A 22,173-nucleotide genomic window follows, 5' to 3' on the forward strand; every position below is an offset into this window, starting at 1 on the left:
TGTGAATTCATGTCCCTCTTGTAGTTGGTGCTATAAAATGATTCTGAGATTGCTATTATTTGGAAATGACTCCACCCAGAAAAAGTCTTGGAGGGTAGCTTGGGAAATCTCCGATAAACACGTTCTTTCCTCAGCTGTGTTCTTTGGATCTGTTCTTTAATGTTTTTATTGTTCTAGTAAGAAGATACAGAAGAGCAAAATCAGAAGTCTGACCTAGAGCAGGGGGGCAAGAAAGCCACTTTACCTGCTTTTCTCTAGTCTACATAATTTTGCATCTTTTGGATAAAAGGATATTAATGCTCACATGTGACTTAGCCTAATTCATTAAAGCCAGGGTTATACATAAGAGTGTGAGAATAAAAGCACCAATAATAAAATCTTGGCATTGAGTTAGGAAACTTAGCAAAGTTGTCAACTTCAAAGGAAGTACACAGATTTAGAATACTACGTTCAGGACTTCCTCCCTTTCTTTTCTACCTGAAAGACAGAAAAAGGACATACAATTAGGGAGAGTATAAACTCTTCTATCACAAATTATATTCAAAAACTAATTTAAAGCGTGTGTGTGTGTGTGCACATGAATGCATGAATATACTTGCTTTCAGGAACACTAATACATAGTCCCTTTTGAGATTCTTAATAAATGTTACTGTAAAAATAGAAACAAGTAAATTTTATGACATTTTAGTGAGAAAATATTGAACCAAACCTAGATGCACACATTTATAAATGCACAACTCCCAAAGACAAATAGTGAATTATAGACAGTGTTTAGATAAGTATTATTAATGTGCATAATATTATTTGTGGATGCTTTAAAAGTAGATTCTCAAATCCCGCTTTCAGATACTCTTACTTTTTCTGTATCAAGATCCAATATTTTGTGTTTTAAATAAGCCCTCCAAGTAGTTGTGATGCAAGTAATCTGGATCACACACTTTAAAAATCCTGGCCTAACTCTACCCGCAATGTCAATAGTACTTTGCATTATTCAAGTGAGTAGTGTCAGTCTCCCTTCTAATTATCATCTTGGTTTAAGTTGTACCCAGATGCCTGTCTACACAAATATTCAATAATCCACAGAGGATCACATGATGACCCAGGAAAGATGTGAAACAACGACAATTCTGTGCCTTAGGTGAGATTGCATTCTGTGCCGTGACAAGGCATCCCCCCCAATACTTTTCTGTAATTAGAGTGGAAGTAATATAGTGATTTCTGATTCTCTTATAAAAGTAGTTACCCTGTTTATGAAAAGTTTGTTGGTATAATTTCTCCAGATATGTGTATGTAGGCAAATGCTTGCACATACATACAAATAATATTATATTCTATTTGTTGTTAAAAAATTTAAAGTCAGGGTAGAATTTCAGCTTGAATCTGGTATCCCAGATTTATTGTTTAATCTTCATTTGATATTTGATATAGATGTAATTTATCAGAAAATAGATCACTGTTATTGACTCTTCCTAATTTTTCATGATCTTTAATAAGTAGCTTTCCCATCTATTAAATTTCAGCCTTTGAGATAATCCTTCTCTGTTCCAATAAAACATTAGTGTTTGCACATTAATAGCAAGTTTATTTATTTATTTACTGTCCTAAATGAAGGTACTTTTCATTCCAGCAGCTGGCTCACACATTATTTTTCTGCATTTACAAATTGTTCCAACAATCTATTCCTGTATTTTTTAAATAACAGATTTTTTGAGATAAGCTTCACTCTTATGCAGTTCAGTGGTTTGGAGAATATGTGCAGAGTTGTGCAACTATCACAAGTATCTAATTTTAGAAAACTTTTATCACTACATAAAGAAACAGCATTCATTCTTCATTCCCCCTGTCACCCATCTTCTGAGAACTACTAATATACTTTCTGTCTTTATAGATTTGCCTATTCTGAGCTTTTATATAAGTGGAATCATACAGTATGTGGCATATTTTGTCTTGCTTCTATCACTTAGCATGTTTTCAAGGTACATCAATATTGTACCAGTATGTATGTACCAGTATGTACCAGTATGTATCAGTGCTTCATTCCTTTTATTGCTAAATAATATTCAATTGTATGAATATTACAATTTCAAGGTTCAATTTCAAATATTTGTCATATGCTTACACCTGTGAAATTATAACCATAATCAAGAAGGTAAACATACCTACCCCACAACCCAGAGTTTCCTTATGCCCTTTTGAAACCCTCCTTCCTACACTTCCCCAACACCCTTCTTCCATCAACTGAGACAATCATAGGTCTGATATCACTTTAGATTATTTTTGCTTTTCTAGAATTTAATATAAACAGAATCATACAGTATGTACTGTTTTTGTCTGTTTTAACCCCATGTAATTATTTTGAAACTCATCTGTGTCATTGTGTGTATTAATATTTTATTCATTTTTATTGCTTAATAGCATTCCAATTTTTGTATGTACAACAGCTTATTTATATATTCACCTATTTATGGACATTTCAGTAACTTGCAGTTTTGAGATATTATAATAAAAGTATTTATGTACAATTCATCATGTAACATAGGTATTATTTTCTCTTATGTATTGATAAATAACCAGATGTAGAATGGGTGAATCACATTGTAAATGCATAAGTGCATGTTTATCTCTTTTTTTAAACAAACTTTCAATTTTGAGTTAATTGTAGTTTCCCATGTAGTTGAAAGCAATAATGCCAAGAGGTCCTGCATATCCATTACTTAGTTTCTTGCAAAACTATTACAGTATCAGAACCAGGATATTGACACTGATACAGTCAAGATACAAAATTTCAATCACTACAAGTATACTTTATTTTGTCCTTTAATAGACACACATAGCCATCTCTGACATTGAAAACCATTTATCTACATACATTGGTATAGTTTTGTTTAATTTTTAAGGAAATTCTCAACTGTTTTACTATGTGTAAGAAACTGTTTTCTTATTTATACCATTTTACATTCAGGCCAACAGTGTTCAAGAGTTGCAGTTTCTTAACATTTTCAACAACATTGGTATGGATAGTTATTTTAAATTTAGCTATTTAATTGGTATATAATGTTATTTTACTGTGGTTTTAATTATAAAATCACTTGAACATTTGATGAACTTATGATTTATTTATTTAAAATAACTGCCAGACTAATAGCGGCTCTATCATTTCAATTTCTGACTCACGTTTTGTTTTCTCCGTATCCCAGCTGATGCTTGGTATTGTTGGTATTGTATGTTTTTTTAATATAAATATTCTACTGGGTATGAAATGGTACGTCATTGTGGTCTTAATTTGTATTTCCTAATGACTAATGATCTTGAGCAATTTTTAATGTGCTTATTAATTATTCTTACATCTTTTGGGTGAAATTCAATTTGCTCTATTCAAATCTTTTGCCAGAATTTTAATAGTCTTATTTGTCATTTTATTAGTGGCTTCTAAGAGTTCTCTACATATTCTGGACACTAGTTCTTTATGAGACGTATGGTTTGTAAATATTTCCTTCCAGTCTATGGCTTATTTTTTCATTTTGTTAATGGTATCTTTTGAAGCACAACAGTTTTTAATTTTGATGAAGTCCAAATCATTATTTTTCTCTTTATTTTATGAACTGTGTTTTTGGTGTCACAGCTAAGAAAATTTTCATGTCCAAAATCATAATTACGGTGATGGTTGGAATATAGTAAATTACTGAATTCATAGCATTGTTCAGTCACTTTTGGTAAGTTTTTTGATATAGAAGTATACCAAAATAAATTTGTTTAAAATTTATACCTAAGATAAATACTGGCTTCAGTTTCTTGTACTGATTTGCATCTCCTCATATCAATAACCATAGTTCTAGTTTATTGTGCTCCTTATTTGTCCCTCTGTAACTGAATACAACTTCCCCAAACTTTGATGTTTCAATTCCAGTTTTAAGAACTTTTTGATAGTACAAAAATAGAAATAAATGCCCCATTACTTGTAAACGTATAAATATTTTGTGGTATACCCACACAGTGGAATATTAATCACCAGTAAAAAAGGTACAAATTATTATTACAGATGTCAATCAATATATGTAACAGGGAGAAGACCCAAAAGTGTTTCCTAAGTAAAAGAAGCCAGATTCAAAAAGTCACATACTTTATAATTTCATTTATATGACATTCTGGAAAAAAACAAAATTATAGAAACAGACATAAGAACAGTGATTGTCACAGACTGTGGAGTGGGAGAGGAAACTGACTACAGTTGGCATGAAGGAATTGTTTTAGAGGTGATGGAAAGATTCTTATCTTGATTGTAGTGGTGGTTTTATGTATGTACTATAGTTCTATAGTAGAACTATACACTTTAAAAGATAAAATATACTGTATGTAAATAATACCTGAGTAAATTTGACTAAAACTTTTTTTAAATCATGTTTCTAAATAGCAACAATAAATGTGTAGAAAATAATTTTTTAATTACCTTTACCAATATCAAGAAATATTAAGGGCCTACAAATAAACATAAGTAATGATGTATAAGACTTCTGCAAAGACTTCTGCAGTAAAATATTATTGATTTTTTAAAATAAATAATAAATAAATGGAGGTATATGTGATGTTCACTTTTGGAAAACTCAATATTCTAAAGATGTCAATCATGCTAACAGTTAAAAATCTCATTAGATATAGTTTTCATAATTATATGAATTGAATTCTCAAATACTTATGAAAAATCAATTGATAGCCAATATGCTCTATTTAAAAAAACAGCATGGGATAACTTAACAAATAATAAGACTTATACATTTACGAAACAAAATGTATGATAGTAAATAAAGGATAGACAGACCAATGAACTGAAATAATTATCGCTAAAATAGACCTACACATGTATGAAAGTGTGGTTTATAGTAAAGAGAATACTGCAGAACAATAGGAAAAGAATTCTATTTTCAAAATAAATGTGTTCAGACAAGTGGGCATACATGTGGAAAACAATGTATTATATATCAGTATATCATGATATGTATATAATATTTCCTTTCTAATTTCCTTTATCAATATATATATATACAGAGAGAGAGAGAGAAAGAGAGACAGAGACAGAGAGAGAAACAAAAAATTGAATGAAAATATAAGAAAATATCTCATTGGTGTTTGAGTAGCAAAATATTTATTAATAATAAGTACTGCAATAAGTACAAATGACTACTGTTCATCAAAAAAGAGCAAAGAGAGCAAAATATGGATTTTAAAAAAGCCACTGATGAGTCTTGTAAACAAGAAAAAATAACACGAGGCGGGGGGGGACAAAACTTCCTACAGATTATTAAGGAAAAAGATAAACCATCCAATAGAAAAATAAGCAAGAGAATTGAACATGCAATTTTATAAAGGAAGGAATCCATATAGCCAATAAGTACATAAAAAGATTTAAACTTTATTATTAACAAAAGAAAGGCAAATTCACACCATAATAAGATTTCCACTTCTTGCTTTGATAGAATAGTTTGTATTAAATTAACCATCCACTGAAAATAATTAGAAAAGTTCAGTTTCACACCAAAAGAAACAAACATTCAAACACAAAACAATGGATGAGGCTATGGGAGAATAACAAAGACAACCAAGATTTTATGTGTCAGGAGGCAAAAGAGAGCAGAGAAAGAAACTAGCTTTCTTTCGAACTCTTCATTGACAATCACTTTTATCACCTAGGATATTTGCCAATTCCAATTTTGGGATATATTACCAGAAAAAAAGACAGAGACTATTATGATCTAAACGTTTGTGTCTCCCACAGATTTTGTTGAAGTCCTAACCCCAATGTGATAATACTGGGAGGTGGGGCCTTTAAGATGTATTGAGTTGGCCAAAAAGTGCCTTCAGTTTTTTAAGTAAAAATAAAAAGCACATTTTTCATTTTCACCAAGAACTTTATTGAACAACGTATTCACCCTTTTGTTCCACTACCTTCTGCCATTTTCAGGCAACTTCATAATTCCATCTTCCCAAAACCTTTTATCTTTTTGAGCAAAGAACTGTTCCAGGTGCCTTTAACAGTCTTCCAGGGAACTGACATTTTTTCCATTAGGAGAATTTTGTAAAGACCTAAATAAATGGAAATCCAAAGTTGCAATGTCTGGTGAATCTGGTGGATGAATCAGAACTTCCCAGCCAAGCTGTTACAGTTTTTGCCTGGTCATCAAAGAAACATGTTGTCTTGCATTATCCTGATGGAAGATTATGTGTTTTCTGTTGACTAATTCTGGACACTTTTCGTCGAGTGCTGCTTTCAGTTGGTCTAATTGGGAGCAGTATTTGTTGGCATTAATCGTTTGGTTTTCCAGAAGGAGCTCATAATAGAGGACTCCCTTCCAACCCCACCATATACACAACATCACCTTCTTCGGATGAAGACCAGCCTTTGGTGAGGTTGGTGGTGGTTCATTTCACTTGCCCCACGATCTCTTCCATTACACATTATTGTACAGTATCCACTTTTCATCACCCATCACAATTTGTTTTAAAAACGGAACGTTTTCATTACTTTTAAGTAGAGAATTGCATGCAGAAATACGATCAAGAAGGTTTTTTTCACTTAACTTATGTGGAACCCAAACATCAAAGCAATTAACATAAGCAAGCTGGTGCAAATGATTTTCAACACTTGATTTGGATATTTTGAGTATGTCAGCTATCTCCCAAGTGGTATAACATTGATTGTTCTCAACTGATGTCTCGATTTGATCGCTATCAACTTCAAGTGGTCTGCCCAACTGTGGAGCATCGTCCAGCGAGAAATCTCTAGCACAAAACTTTGCAAACCACTTTTGACATGTTTGATCAGTCACAGCACCTTCTCCATACACTGCACAAATCTTTTTTGCATTTCAGTTGCGTTTTTACATTTCTTGAAATCATAAAGCCCAATATGCCGAAAATGTTGTTTTTCTTCCATCCTCAATATTAAAATGGCTACACAAAAATTCACCAATTTTGATGTCTTTTTTTAAATGCACGGTGATATGACCGCTGTCACATACAATCTAACAAAATAGTTTTGAATTAAAGAAAACTAAGTGCTACTAGAGCCATCTTATGGAAAAAACTGAATGAAACTTTCGGCCAACCCAATAATTAGGTTTATATGAAGTCATAAGTTTGGGACCCCAATGAAGGGATTAGTGTTCTTATAAGAAGAGACCAGAGCTCTTTCTCTGTTGTGTGAGGACATAGTGAGAAGGCAGACATCTGCAAGCCAAGAAAGGGGCCCCTGCCAAGAACCCGACCACATAGGCATCCTGATATCAGATCCCCCAACCTCCAGAAGCACGAGAAATAAGTATCTGTGAGAAATAAACTCATCCAGACAATGGTATTTTGATATAGCAACCCCAACAGACTAAGACAGAGATGTAGATTTTTTAACAGTGTATTTGGAAGGAAAATGAAAAATAGGGATTCATAGTTATCAAGAAAGTTAGCACTTGCTAGGATCCAAGAGAAGAGGGTATGTAAGTTGATGATGTGACACCAGACACCAGAGGTTTGGGCATAAGGAGCCTATGTATCTTAAAATATTATAGAATATAAGATGTTTAACAGTGCAGAATTGCCACAGAAAAGGATATATTCTTATTGCAGCAAACATATTTACATTTATTTCGTAGCATCTGCCTCCAGAACAATCCAAATAATTTCCAGTTTGTACACAACTTGTAATGAAACAGAATCATGCATATAAGGATGCTTGATACACAACAAATGCTGCACAGCGCAACTGAAATGATAGCATTTCCCATAAACGATCATGCCCTATTTTGATATCCACATAGTGATATCAAGTCCTTGTATAGAAGTCAGTGCCAGTAGGCTGTAGATATGAATAAGATAAATCATAAAATCTTCTATAAATTCATATTGGAGGATATTTTCAAGAAATGTGAGTAGAGGTATGTACTAAACAATGCACACTTCACATTTTGGACTAAGTCTTTGTTGTGGTTGGGCTACCCAAGTATTGTAGCATGTTTAGCAGCATCCATGGTCTCCACCCACTTGATGCCAGTAACATCGCACCATTTACAATGACCATAAATGACTCCAGTCATTGTCAAATATCCGCTAGGTGACAGAACCATCCCCAGTTGAGAACCATTGATTTAAACTACATTAAAATTAGTCATTAATATTTATTAAAACACCATAAAGTGAGCAAAATGGAAATTAATAGAGGAGCTATTCTCAACATGTATAAGTATAAAGGCTTTTATCCAAAATATATTTTTAAATGAATAGGGAATTAAAAAACACAGTAGCAAAAAAGGACTAGAAGAGACTTCACAGAGGGGAAATGTAATTGTCCAATAAAAATCAAAATAGCTATTATCAAATAAAATACAAAAATAAGCACACTGTGATATTACCAAAAAACACCAAAATGTCTAAAATGAACTAGGCTTCTCATGTCAAATATTGCCAAAAAACATTTTGGTGTTGGTGGGAATCTCATTTGCAAATTATTTGTTATTAACCAATAAAATTAACCATATGTTCAATATGATTTTATTTATGGAAAGTTAAAAAAATCAGATGAAATGAAGCATCATGTATACAAATACATGTGTAGTTATAAAATTCAAGAAACAGAGTACTGTAAAATTCAGGGCAGTAGTTAACTTTGGAGTGAAGGGAAGAGGTGATGAATGAGCAGGAGAACTCACCTGCGGCCTACGCACTAGCAAGTTCTATTTTCTGACTTGAATACTGATTATACAGGTAATAGCTTGTGATATGTTGTCATGCTATACAGTATTTGTTTGATCTTTGTATGTACATAACATCTCAAACATAAAGGATAAAAATAAACTTTTTCTCTACTCCAAGGTAATTACTGTCAAGAGATTCTGAATTATCCTTCAGATATTCTCCACATATGCCTACATGCATATTTTTATATTTTTACAACAGCACAATAGCGTCTTGCATTTTGGGGTTTTTTTCACTTAATATAACTTAGTGATGATTCTATATTGACATATACATAACTATATCAGCCTTTTCAAAAGGAGTATGTATTCCATTGGATATAAATGTAATGCATACAACAATGTATGGTAATAGTGTGTAACAACAAGGCATGAAATTAAGTTTGGTTTATTCATGTCACAATAGATATACCTAATGCAGATTAAAATCAATATGCCATTTCCTTTTAAGGGCATTCTTCATAACCTTGAAAAATAAACAATAAAAATTATGAAGCAAATATATAAGAAAAAAATCTCCACCTTCCAGACAAACAAGATACTGCTTCCAGGCTGTCGGTAATATCAAGATTTAATGCCAGAGAATTTTTAACAGAAGTGCAATAAATCAAGCAGCTAGTTTGTAACTTTGGTCAAGGAGAAACTTTGATAACTGCCAAAAATTCAACTCTTTCTTTCCTTCTCTATATATTAAAAACAAACAAAAATTATTAAAACTTTACATTTATTTACTAAACTCACAAATTAGCATGTCTAGAGAACTGCATAATTAATGATAATTTTTGAAAATATGTTATGATATTTCTTTTGGAAAATATTATTTAGCAAGTTTGATTTGAACTACTAGGAATTATTCACCTGAAAATATTTTGTACTCTAAAAATTCAGTTTAGGAAAATATGCCCTTAGCCTTCCTAAATAAAATGCATTCTATTTTATTTTGGCAAACTTGAATCTCAATCTATATGATGCTTATACACTTTCAAGTATGCATTTACATTGGTTAAGATGATGAATCATTAGTTTACATTTGTTACCTAAAATATTTTTAACCACCTCATTGTAAGGCATATTTATTGTGTCACAATATCCTGGGGGTAATTGGGTAATGATAAGAATCTACAAATAATCCTCTTGATAAAGAGTTGAAATTCGAAATTTTGTTTTCTTCTTCTGCTAAGGGAGTTGACATAATATCTTTTTAAAAGTTCCTCTCCTAATTGCAAAGCCCTAATCGCTGATGCTCCACCACCAATATTGCTAAAGGTGTTATTGCTGATGTTTGCTGCTACTATTCCCAAATGAACTAGTGAATATTAACCAACACCCAAGGCTTTCTACAATGTGAATTCCTGATCTCTGCAATATTAGTGTTTCTCCTGAGAGAATCTACTCCCAGTGTATTAATCTAATAAAGATATTTTTACCAGTATAGTTACCTCCCAAAAGGTAGTATTGCCACTGTCCATATTTCTTGCTAATGTAAATTGCAAGGAAGTGGATGATTTAGAGAAGGGGAGAGACTACAAATTGTCGTCAATATCAGTGTTTTTGCAAACAATGCAATTGACGCTTTTATTACCATTGCCACAATCTGGTTTTGTTTCTTAGCATGCTTATTTTGCTGCAATCCCATTTTAGTTAGAAATCGTTTAAATGCAAGAGAGAGAATACAACTCATGTGCCTAAGCAAAAGAAGTTCATTTATCATGCACATGCAGGATAGGTTGAGTAGTAAAGCTGTGGGAAGGGCAAGGATGCAGGTGCTAGCAAGTACAATAAGAAACAGAAATCCAAAAGTCATTAGGCTTTGTCTCAGGTTTTACATTTTCCGTAGATTATGGCCTCCTCATTTTCCATGACAGTCATATTTTCTTCATGTAGTGGAATATCCCTGCAGATACTTCTTGAAATGTGTGTATTCAAGCTCTAGCCACTGTACGGAAATTCTCAAGCTTTTTCCATGTTAATTGTTTTCCAAATTAAAATGTTAGAAGAGGTACTAAATGGCACACTTGAACCAACTTCCCAGTTCTGCTTTAGTGAATTATGGCTAAGTTGGATCAAGCATGTCAGTTGAACTGACTCAGTTGTTGAACAGATAATCACATATTCATTGTTGAAAAGATAATTCATTGTTGAAAAGATAATCCCATATTTCTCATAGTATCTATAAACCTAGGTCCTAAGCATGAGCACATAGGGACAATCTGAATTACAGAATTCATATTGAATATAAAATTGTCTCTTCCCTGTGATGCTATTACATTCTTTAAACTAAAGTTTATTCCTGTTATGGAATATTTCCTATCAGATTCCTTAGTTCCTCAAAAAAGGATCTATGAAAAAAAGTTCAAAAGTTTTTATATGAAAAAAGTTTTCATATTTCTGTTCTTTCATCTCTTCTCTCTTATACATATTCCTTCAGAGGAATAGATTCTATATATGTAGATTGACTCCTAAAAGCTTATGTCTTAAATATCTATATTTCCAACCTGGACCTACACTTAATTCATGATATTCAACTTAGACAAATCCAGTTCTTGCCTGCTGTAAATCTCCAAATGAATGCCCCCACTTAATAATAAGGTGAACTCAGATACATTTCCCCACATACCTATGCCAGTTAGTGGACCAGTAAGAATCAGATTGACCATATAAACTATGGAAAGTCAAACTTAAGAGAAAAGAAAATTAGAAAGTTACCTATGTTTTACCTTTTAAGTTTTGTCTTGCCCCATCTTCTCTTTTGACAGGTGCATTATTTTTCTTCATCATTTTTAAAAAATGGAAAAGATTTGATTCCTTAAAAAAGCTTAAAATATTGATTTACCTTTTTGAAACCATAGTACACATTCTGGTTAATTATTCCTCAGTGGAAATAAGAAGCAATGATATGTTATTTAACCATCTTTCCTTCCTTAGCTCTTCACAATTTCAGTCTTTCTACACATGTATGGGATCTAACACCCTATAGAAAGCAGTTTGATAACAGTCTTTTCTTCTCCTCTTTAACAAGTCCATTCCAATTCAGATAAGTCCTACGATAATTTTAATTTCTGTTGCTGCATTCTTGGGAAAATGTAAGATATCAAAGCCATGTAATAAGTGGAGAGTGTGAAAGAGTTCAGAGAGAGACAGAGAGAAGAAACATGATAGCCAAACCTAAATACATACATACATATATACATACATACATACATAAAAGATTTAAGGTAAAGTCAAGAAAATCTTAGAGAAAATAGACCTCAAAGATAAAGAGATGTGAAAGAGGAAAACTAAAAAATAAATTACAGTAATCAATAGGGGAAGGGCAGATACCAACAAAGAAAAAGGCCAGGAAGAGATAACCAAGAATATGGACGAGGGGAAATAAAAAACAAATTAAGTAAATTCTTCAGAAATTAAGGACTCAAGTTTCCATATTGAAAAGGTGAATGTATCTTCTGAAAATTCAGCACACTTTGAAGAAAGACCATAATACAGTAAGACTTTCTAAAATACAGAGCAGAGAAATATATACTTAGGTATCTATATGTAGCAAAATGAAGAATGATTTATGAAAAGACTAACTGAAGAAATTTGCTTACTATTATTTATTTTCACTGGAGAATGTACTTCAGTAAAAAAGATGTTCCAATCCAATGGTTCTAAAAATGTGGTACCCTGACTAGTATCATCAACATTTCATTGGAAACTTGTTAAAATACAAATTTATGGTCCTTATCCTAGACATAATGAACAAAGTATTCAGGGGTTTAAGCCTAGCATTATGGACTGTAAAATATCCAGTTTCTGGTCCAACATGTAACGAGCAAAGTTGCCACTCCCATCTTAACAATGAAAAAAACTAAATGAACTGAAAATCAGTCATTCTTCTTACATCCATCAGAAAATTGAAGTCACAAACTGCTGCACCCAAAACTGGAGACAGACATGTAGATACAGAGATACACAGTAGCCCAGAAGCTGAAATCTCAGCTGGAACCAGTAATGGGATTGGAAAATTTAAGCTGCAATTGACAAATTGCTCGAGTTTCAATATGAACTAGCTGGAGAGTTAAAAACTCCAGAAGGCACCTGCTTTAGTGGTGTACCCAAACTTTTGTTAGTTTTACCTCTAGGAGTTCTACCAGGTTCATACAATGGAGATTGGAGAACCCATCCCCCTCCACACACATGGTTCCAGCAGGGGCATAGGCAAAGCAGCCATTCTGAAATAGTGTTTCAAAATGCTGCTAGCATTCTATTCTTCTTAACAGGGCTTGTCCTAAAAGGAAACTATTTTACCACAGTCCTAGCAACCTGGGGAAGGGAAAATACCCAACTGCAGCCCACTGTACCTTTCCACATGGGAGAAAAGAAATATCAAACTCCAGCCCCTCTAGACTTCCTTTCTCACCTAAGAAAGGGAAGGGCAAACTGAGAAGCAATTCTGCAGGTCACAGCCCAGGAGCACAGGATCAATAAAAGACTGAAACCTAATAATAGGACTAGAGTATGCTCCCCTTCCCCCATAGCTTACCACCACATCAGTAGGGCAACTGTATGATAACAAAAGAATATGCTTGAAGGAACTACTCATTTTAGACCTTATTTAAGAAGGAGCCTCTAGGCAAACCAAAGACAAGACAATAAGGAAAATTAAAACAACACAGGAGGAAAAGTTAACCTCTGACACCTTCAGGTATAACCAAAAATAAACCCAGCCTAACTCCTAGCCAGATAAATCCTCACACTAAAGGCCTATTTACCTCAGTTCTTTGTTCAACAAAAAATTGCAAGGCATTCTAAAAGACAAAAAGAACAATTTGAAGAGTGAGAGCAAGCCTCACAACCAGATTCAAATATGACAGAGAGGTTGGAATTATCAGAGTGGCAGTTAAAAAAATGATCAATATGACTAAGGGCTTCTGATGGAAAAAGTATAAAATATGCAAGAACAGAGGTAATGTTAACAAAGGGAAACTCGAAGAAACAATAAAGAAAAATTCTAGAAATCAAAACCACTGTAACACAAATGAAGAAAGCTTTGATGGGCTCAAATATTGGCCAAGATATGACCAAGGAAAGAATAAGTGAGCATATAGAAATGTCAATAGAAATTTCCAAAACTGAAATTCAAAGAGGAAAAAGAACAAAAAAGACAGAATGGAATACTGTAGAAATGTAGGACAATTATAAAAGGTGTAACATATGTGTAACGGAAGTATCAGAAAGAAAAGAAAGAAAAAATAGAAGAAATATTTGAAGCAATAAAGAATGGGAATTTTTCACAATTAATGATAGACACCAAACCATAGATCCAGGAATCTTAGAGAATACCAAGTGCGATATATATATATATATATATATATATATATATATATATATATATATGCATATCATACCTAAACTGCAAAAAAGTCAAAGACAGAGGAAATTTTGAAAGAAGCTAGGGAAGGAGGGGATAAATTACCTGAACTGGAGCAAGGATCAGAATTACGTTGGACTACTCCTCAGAAACCATGCAAAAATAGAGTGGAATAATATATTTAAAATGTTAAGAGGAAAAAAACACGTACATACTAACCTAGAATTCTGTATCAAGTGAATTGTCCTTCAAAAGTGAAGGACAAATAAAAAATTTCTCAAACAAAAATTGAAGGAAACTTTCACCAGTAGATCTGCCTTGTAAGAAATATTGAAAAAACGTTCTTCAGAAAGAAGAAAAATGATATAGGTCAGAGTTTAGATCTACATTAAAGAAATGAGGATTACTTAGTGAATAAATAAAGATTACCTAAAATTTCTTATATTTTTATTCTTAATTGATCTAACATAACAGTTTGTCCAAAATAATCACAGCAGCTATGTATTCAGTGATTATAGCTTATGGGTAAATGAATGAAGAATGGCATCACTGTTACAATTCATGGGAGGGAGGAATTGCTTAATACTTTGTTACAAGGAACTTGCGCTACCTGTGAAGTGGTAGAGAGTTATTTGCAAGTGTATCTGGATTAGTTGAAAATGTATATTGCAAACTCAAGGACAACCACTAAAAAAAAAGGTTAAAAAGATTAAAAAATAAAAAGAAGTATAATTGATATGGTAATAGAGGAGAAAAAATAGAATTATATAAAGTGCTCAATTAAAATGAGGGAAGGCAAAAAAAAAGTGGGAAAAAAATAAAAACAAGGTCAACAGTAAGAAACATAGTAGATATTATTCCAACTAGATCAATAATAACAAACATCAGTGATCTAAATACATCAATTAAAAGACAGAAACTGTAGAGTAGATAAGAAGCAAGATCCAAGTGTATGTTGTCTGCAAAAGACCCACTTTAAACATAAAAGCACACATAAATTAAAAGTATTTCACTCCATATGATGAATATAGCAAGTTCCTTAACTGTGTACAATATCTCTATACATTATATTCTCCTGTCATCCATACCTTACATATCTTATAACATTTTAAACATGTGCCATGTGTAAAATGACAGTAAAAGCAATACAAATCTTATAAATTGCTTTACAGTTGTCTAACATAGGATGCTTCATTCATTTGTAGAAAGTAATCATTTTTTTAAAACTTTTTTAAAAAATTAAAGGGATGAAGATAGGTATGCCAAGTCAACACTGATCAAAAGAAAGTAGGAGGGGGCTTCCCTGGTGGTGCAGTGGTTAAGAAGCTGCCTGCCAACGCAGGGGACACAGGTTCGAGCCCTGGTCCGGGAGGATCCCACATGCCACGGAGCAACTAAGCCTGTGCGCTACACCTACTGAGCCTGTGCTCTAGAGCCCGTGTGCCACAACTACTTAGGCCCCTGAACCTACAGCCCATGCTCCACAAGACAAGCCACCACAATGAGAAACCCGCGCACCTCAATGAAAAGTAGCCCCCACTCGCCACAACTAGAGAAAACCCGCGTGCAGCAACGAAGACACAATGCAGCCAAAAATAAATAAATAAATAAATTCATTAATTAATTTAAAAAAAGAAAGTAGGAGTAAGTATATGAATTTCAGATGAAGCTGACTTAAGAGCAAGGAAAATTATCAGTGGCAAAGGGAAGCATTACATATAATGAAAGGATAATTCTAAAAAAAAAAAAGTAGCACCCATAATATGTATGTGCCTAACAACAGAGTGTCAAAATATGTAACACAAAAACTAATAGAACTGAAAGGAGAAATAGATGAACCCACTATTACAGTTAGAGACTTCAAACATACTTTGCCAGTAATTAGAAGATCCAGCAGACAGAAAATCAGTAAAGATGTAATTGAACTGAAGAGTACCATTAATCAATTGGATCTAGTTGATATTTATAGAATTCTTCATCCAACAACACAGAATACATTGTTTTCAAGCTGACATGGAACACCCACCAAGATAGATCATGTTCTTGGCCATAAAACACAACCTTTACAAATTTAAAAGAGTAGAAATCATAAAAAATGTGTTAGAAAGAAGATAGACCTAAAATTAAAAACCCAACCTTCTACCTTAGAAAACTAGAAAAAGAAGAGCAAATTGAAACCAACGTAAGAAGAAGTAAAGAAATAATTTTAAAAATTATCAATGAAATTTAAACAGGATGTCACCAGAGAAAATCAACAAAACCAAAAGTACATTCTTTGACAAGATGAAAACTGAGAAACCTCCAGCCAGGTAAATAAAGAAGAAAAAAGATACAAATTACTAATCCCAGAAATGAAAGAGGAGCCAGCACTACTGATATCATGGACATTGAAAAGATAATAAAGGAATATTTTGAGCAATGCTGTGGCTCCAAATTTGAAAACCTAGATAAAATGGAGCAATTCCTTGAAAAATCCAATAGAACAAAACTCACAGGAGATATAGATAATCTGAATAGGCCTCCCTATATTAAAGAATTTGAAACTTAAAGCACCAGTTGCAAATGGATTCACTATATGTATGTATATGAGTATTTATTTAAAGTGCTCAACACAGTGATTAATTACTTCAAGTCCTTTGTAAAAAGCAGTGCTTTATTTTTCATTATTATTTGGAGACAACATATAATGTAGTGGGAAAAGAGAGTTTTTGGAATCAAAGACCAGGTTTCCCAGCCCAATTTTAGCACTCTCAATTTATGACTATAAGTAACATAAATTACATGAGCTCATATTATCCTGTATTAGATGGGAGTAATAATTGCTCCTCACTAGTTGAGCCACTTCCGGATCCATCTTTAACCTACAATTCAATCTGTTTTGCATCTTAGTAATATCTAAACTGATGGGTTAAGTTTTGCCCTCAGGTTCTCATTACTGTTACCCATTGAAGTGTTGATAGGATTGAACTTTATTCCTGTGTTGCTCAGAATTCTTGTAAATATGAACCCAGCATTCCCAAACGAGTTCTCCAATTGGCCCATTACTGATACAGACTCACCATGTTTTAGGACCTATGTCTCCTTCATTTCATTTCATAATTCTCTGGATATACCAGAATGCTACCTCTCCACAGTGGTGACTAAAACTGTGTGGCTAACTCCACAGTGAAAAAGTAACAGTTTTTACATCATTTAAATTTCCAGTCTCTGGGAGAAACATGTATTGTGCTAGAGACAAGTCAGCCTCTTCTTTATTTAATGATAGCTGGTTTGGATCTGACTGAACTGGCTAAACCTTTAAGTGAGAAATTTCACTACCAGCTGTTTCTTTTACCTATAAACTAGATATTTATAAATCTAATTTTGGAAAAATAAAGCCTTATAAGGAACTATAATTTAATAGGTTTTGAGACATTTCTGCTTTATTTTCATTGTTTTCATGTTTTGGAGTGAACTAAAAATTGAACAGAGTGGACAAATAACTATATTTAAATCAAGATGGCTTTATTTCACAAATTTAGATTTTGATCTTGTTTAAGAAGCCTAAAGAAATTATCATTTATACTAACAAAGTTCCTATTTAATGTTCTAAACAGCATTTACTATATACCCTAGAAAACAAAATAATGCTATGTCATAACACTTTACGTTCATCTGGAGGCAGTAATTTTGGCTCAGTGAGGAAAACCTTTCTCAATATTCAGACATACTTTCCAAAATGGTCAAATTAAAGTCACAAATTTATAAATCATCATCATTATAAGAAAAGGCTATAAAGATCACAGATAAGTTGAGGTATTTCTTTCGAAACCAGTAATCTAATTTATCACAACATAGATAATATTTTAGAGCTAAAATTCAGTCTACTTGCGTGTAAGCAATACTGTGATTGAAAACCACTGAATATTTCTCTAAACCATAATCCACAGCACATTTCCTCTGACTCTCATTGAACTTCAGTCACATTGGACTATATTCTGCTTACTGAAACCTGGCAAACTCACTACCACACCATGGTTTTGCCATTGCTGGTTTTTTCTTACCATATCCATAGCACATGCAGCTATTGGAAATGATTTATTTTTGTATCAAATTACTACCCTGATATCAGTCTCATCAAATTTTCCATTTCATTTAGATGTCTTGTCTGAATCCCCAGTTCTATGAACATAACCTACCGAATAGTAGTTATTCAGTAAATCATTTTAGACTGAATAACATTTCTACTTCTTTCCCTGATCTCTAAATATTTTTTTTCACTTTATCAATTCTCTCTGGAATGGTAAATATTTACTTAAAGCAACAACAATAACAAATCCAACAGAATAACAAAATTTGTTTTGTATCTCAAGTGACATTTTCTATTCTAAGACTAGACTTTGCTGGAGATAAAGAAGCCTTATTTTATATGACATTCCTTTGAGAAATCCTGAGCTTTGTTCAAAAATGATATATTTCAGTTTTTCTGCATGTAATTTTATCATCCCATAGAGTCTAGATTGAGTTCCTGAAGTTCTCAGTTATTCCACACGGGTCTAATTCCATTACATTTTTGGCCCATGTCAATTAATTTTCTTTTCTCAGATAATAAATTTACACTTCTATTCCTCTTCTGAGCAGTTAGACATTTTCAGTATGGATCATTCCATTAAAATGAAGTGACAAATTGCCCTGTAGCACACAGATTTTCAGAGGCTGCTTGATCTGATAATATAGTTCATAACAGTTTCTTCTCAAAGTAATACATGTACACAAGAGACATTATTAATTTTGTGCATTTACAAACTACACGTAGTTTAAAAGTGATGTCATTGTTCCACAAATATATCTAGGTTTCAAGATGATTGATTAAATTCTGTTTAAAATTTTACACATGAGTATGGTATACAATCACATTTTATATATTCCTCTGTGCAGGATCTAGTTTTCTGAATCATACTCCATTGTCATGAGCATGTTCATCTTCCATACAGAACACACTGACTGAAAATAAGATCAAGTCTGTACATTTGGGGATGTAAATTTTTGAGATTACTGCAGTTGGTACTATATATCTCTCTTGTATTAGAGCATCTAAATCTTGCTGTTTTTACCACTTTTGTGCTTGCAAGATTTATGCTACTCTACACTTTGTTTATATTCCGCAGCTAAGTATTATTTTCCTGTTATCATGACTAATCCTATAATTTATTTTAAAATACCAATAAGGTTTTAAGCATAATTATAGTACAGTTCTGCTGCATAATAACCCAGAATGAGAAAACTCAAAATTAAAAATGTGCAAACACACACACACACACAGACACACACACATTCTTCAAACATATAAAGTTAGGCAGCGTATTATAATAGATTCATCATTAACTTTGACTTGAAATTTGGAAATGGAATTTGATTCTAATTCTTACAAAATTACTTACAAATATATTTACAATTCTTATAAGTTACTTAGCCATTCATTGTTTTAGTTTCCTTCTAATTCCTAATTATTATAGTAGAAATGTTGGGCCTTTTTCCTTTAAAGAGTGGGAATTATAATCAAAAGTATGTAAGGGAAATTAGTACATTTTGAAAGTTTTTAATATTAGTTTTTATTATTATATTCTTAAAAAATAAACTCTATTAAGTCTATTTTTCACACAAAATTGTTTAATATGAAATGACACAAATGGTAGAAGTTTTGATGTCCTTTTTTTTTAATTAAAAATGCTAAAAAAGTATGGAACAAAATGTAATGCACTGTAACATTACACAAGTCCTCTCTAATAGAGTACACTAACTCATAGTTTGACACTATAACTTCTTTTTTTTCAGTTTTGTCATTTGTAAATTGAAGCTGTTGATCTATGGAATTTCTAAAATTCTTCTAGGTTGCATTTTCATATTTAATTAAATTAAGATATATGTGGAATTGAGGATTGAAATTAGATTCAAGCTTGAAACTGGAATCTAAACAATCTTTTAAAATTGGGGGGGATAAAAATATGGGAGAAGCTGTAAAATCTAGGACAGTATATAGTGAAAAAAAAGCTGAAAAACATTTGGGAAAGAGCTAAGAACTTTAGACATAGAATGAATAAGGGTTCAAGTAAGGAGAATAGAGACTGGTATGAGAGAAATCAGACCAACTGTACAGCACAATGTGCAGAACGTCTGTAGAAGAGCTCTAACTATCAAAGTCGGCATTCTCCAAGAGTGCAGAGTAGGAATCAAAGCAAGGTGAATTGTGGTAAAGTTTAAGTTTCTGTCTGAATTTATGATATTCAAATTTTACTTTTGCACCAAAGAAATCTCTTTTCCTTAAATATTTTATTCCTTTTAGAAAACAATAAGTTTAATATTTCAGACAAAATGGAAAGTTACTAGCCAAGTTAGTTATTATTTATGAAATCACATTTTATTTATAGAATCTCAAGATAGGCAATTGTTTAAATTTTATTTTAACCATGAAATACTCAAAGGTAGATTTATGACTATTTATTGATATTTTCTAAAATTCTAGCTAAAATAACAATATAAAAACTATCACATTCACTGCCGTTATATTTAATGATTATAGTTGGTAGGATTGGGAAATTTCCTAAATATTACGACTCAGTTTCCTCTTTTAGTTCAATGAAATCATAATTTGAAAAAGACTTTAAAGACATACAGCACAATATTTTCAACAAATTACTTAACATTTGTTAATTCATAATCCATGTTTCAAAGATCTCCAGTGCACTCTGAAGGTCTGCAGGTTGGTCCGTTGATTCAAGGAACTGATATTAGCCTGAATGAGAGAAGATAAGAAAGAGTATGTTAAATGAATCACTTCAACTATATGTGGTGAAACAGTATTCATGAAGAAAAAACACTGAATTTATATTTCTCAAAATCCAAACCTGAATATTGAAAAAATAAAAATAAAAAAGGTTGAGTAAAATCCAAGAGTTACCTGTGCGTCCACATTTCATAAAGAAAAAAAGAAAAGCTGACAAAATGGTTTAATATCTTTGATAACAAAAGAATAATCTCGGGCTTCTCTGGTGGCGCAGTGGTTGAGAGTCTGCCTGCCAATGCAGGGGACACGGGTTCGAGCCCTGGTCTGGAAAAATCCCACATGCCGCAGAGCAGCTGGGCCCGTGAGCCACAGTTACTGAGCCTGCGCGTCTGGAGCCTGTGGTCCGCAACAAGTGAGGCCGCGGTGGTGAGAGGCCCTCTCACTGTGATGAAGAGTGGCCCCCACTTGCCACAACTAGAGAAAGCCCTCACACAGAAACGAGGACCCAACACAGCCATAAATAAATAAATAAAATAAATTAAAAAAAAAAACTCAATAAACAAGTGTACAGGATTCTTCATTCCCTGTACATATTGTTTTGATCCTTATCTCTAGCATCAGTTCATCTCTTTAAGACTGAATAAGGAGTAGGTATAAGGTGAATAAGGTCAGAGCACACATTTGCTCCCAATGTCTCCAAAAAGAATCTGGAGGAGCTGGTAAAACAGGGTATACTCCTTTACTAGAAAATAACCTAAAAGCCTTATGCAGACCTGTAATAAATAAATGTGAACCCTGCATTAAGTGATACATTTTTTTGGAGATACTGAACAGTTCTCAAACTCAATTAAGTCATAGACTATTTCCATAAAATTTTAAGGAAGTAGTGAGTTGTTCTTGTCAATTTATCATTCTCTGATGATGTTTTTCAATACCAGTTACCTGAGGCGAATTAGTTTCTTAGAAATAATTATTCCCAAGAATGGCTCATCATCCTTAAAACTATGTGGCAACCAACAGTTCATCATATTGATGGACAGGTGAGCACTGGATATAAAAAATAAAAATTAGGAAAAATAAATGGCTAAACAGTGCCCCCAGGAAAAGCAAGTATTAATAATCTCAGACGTATAAGGAAAGGTCTCAAAATCTTCTAAAACATTTATACTATAAACAGCTCAGGGGAAAAAAGCTACAGTGAATAAAACATGTAGAATTTTAGTAATATTCAATAAATATTATTCAACACCTACTATTTGTGAGGCACCATATTAAGCCTTAAGATTGAATGTATTATATATTCTATAAAAGGTGAAGAC

Source organism: Eubalaena glacialis, chromosome 4, assembly GCF_028564815.1.
Source record: "Eubalaena glacialis isolate mEubGla1 chromosome 4, mEubGla1.1.hap2.+ XY, whole genome shotgun sequence".
NCBI lineage: Eukaryota > Metazoa > Chordata > Mammalia > Artiodactyla > Balaenidae > Eubalaena > Eubalaena glacialis.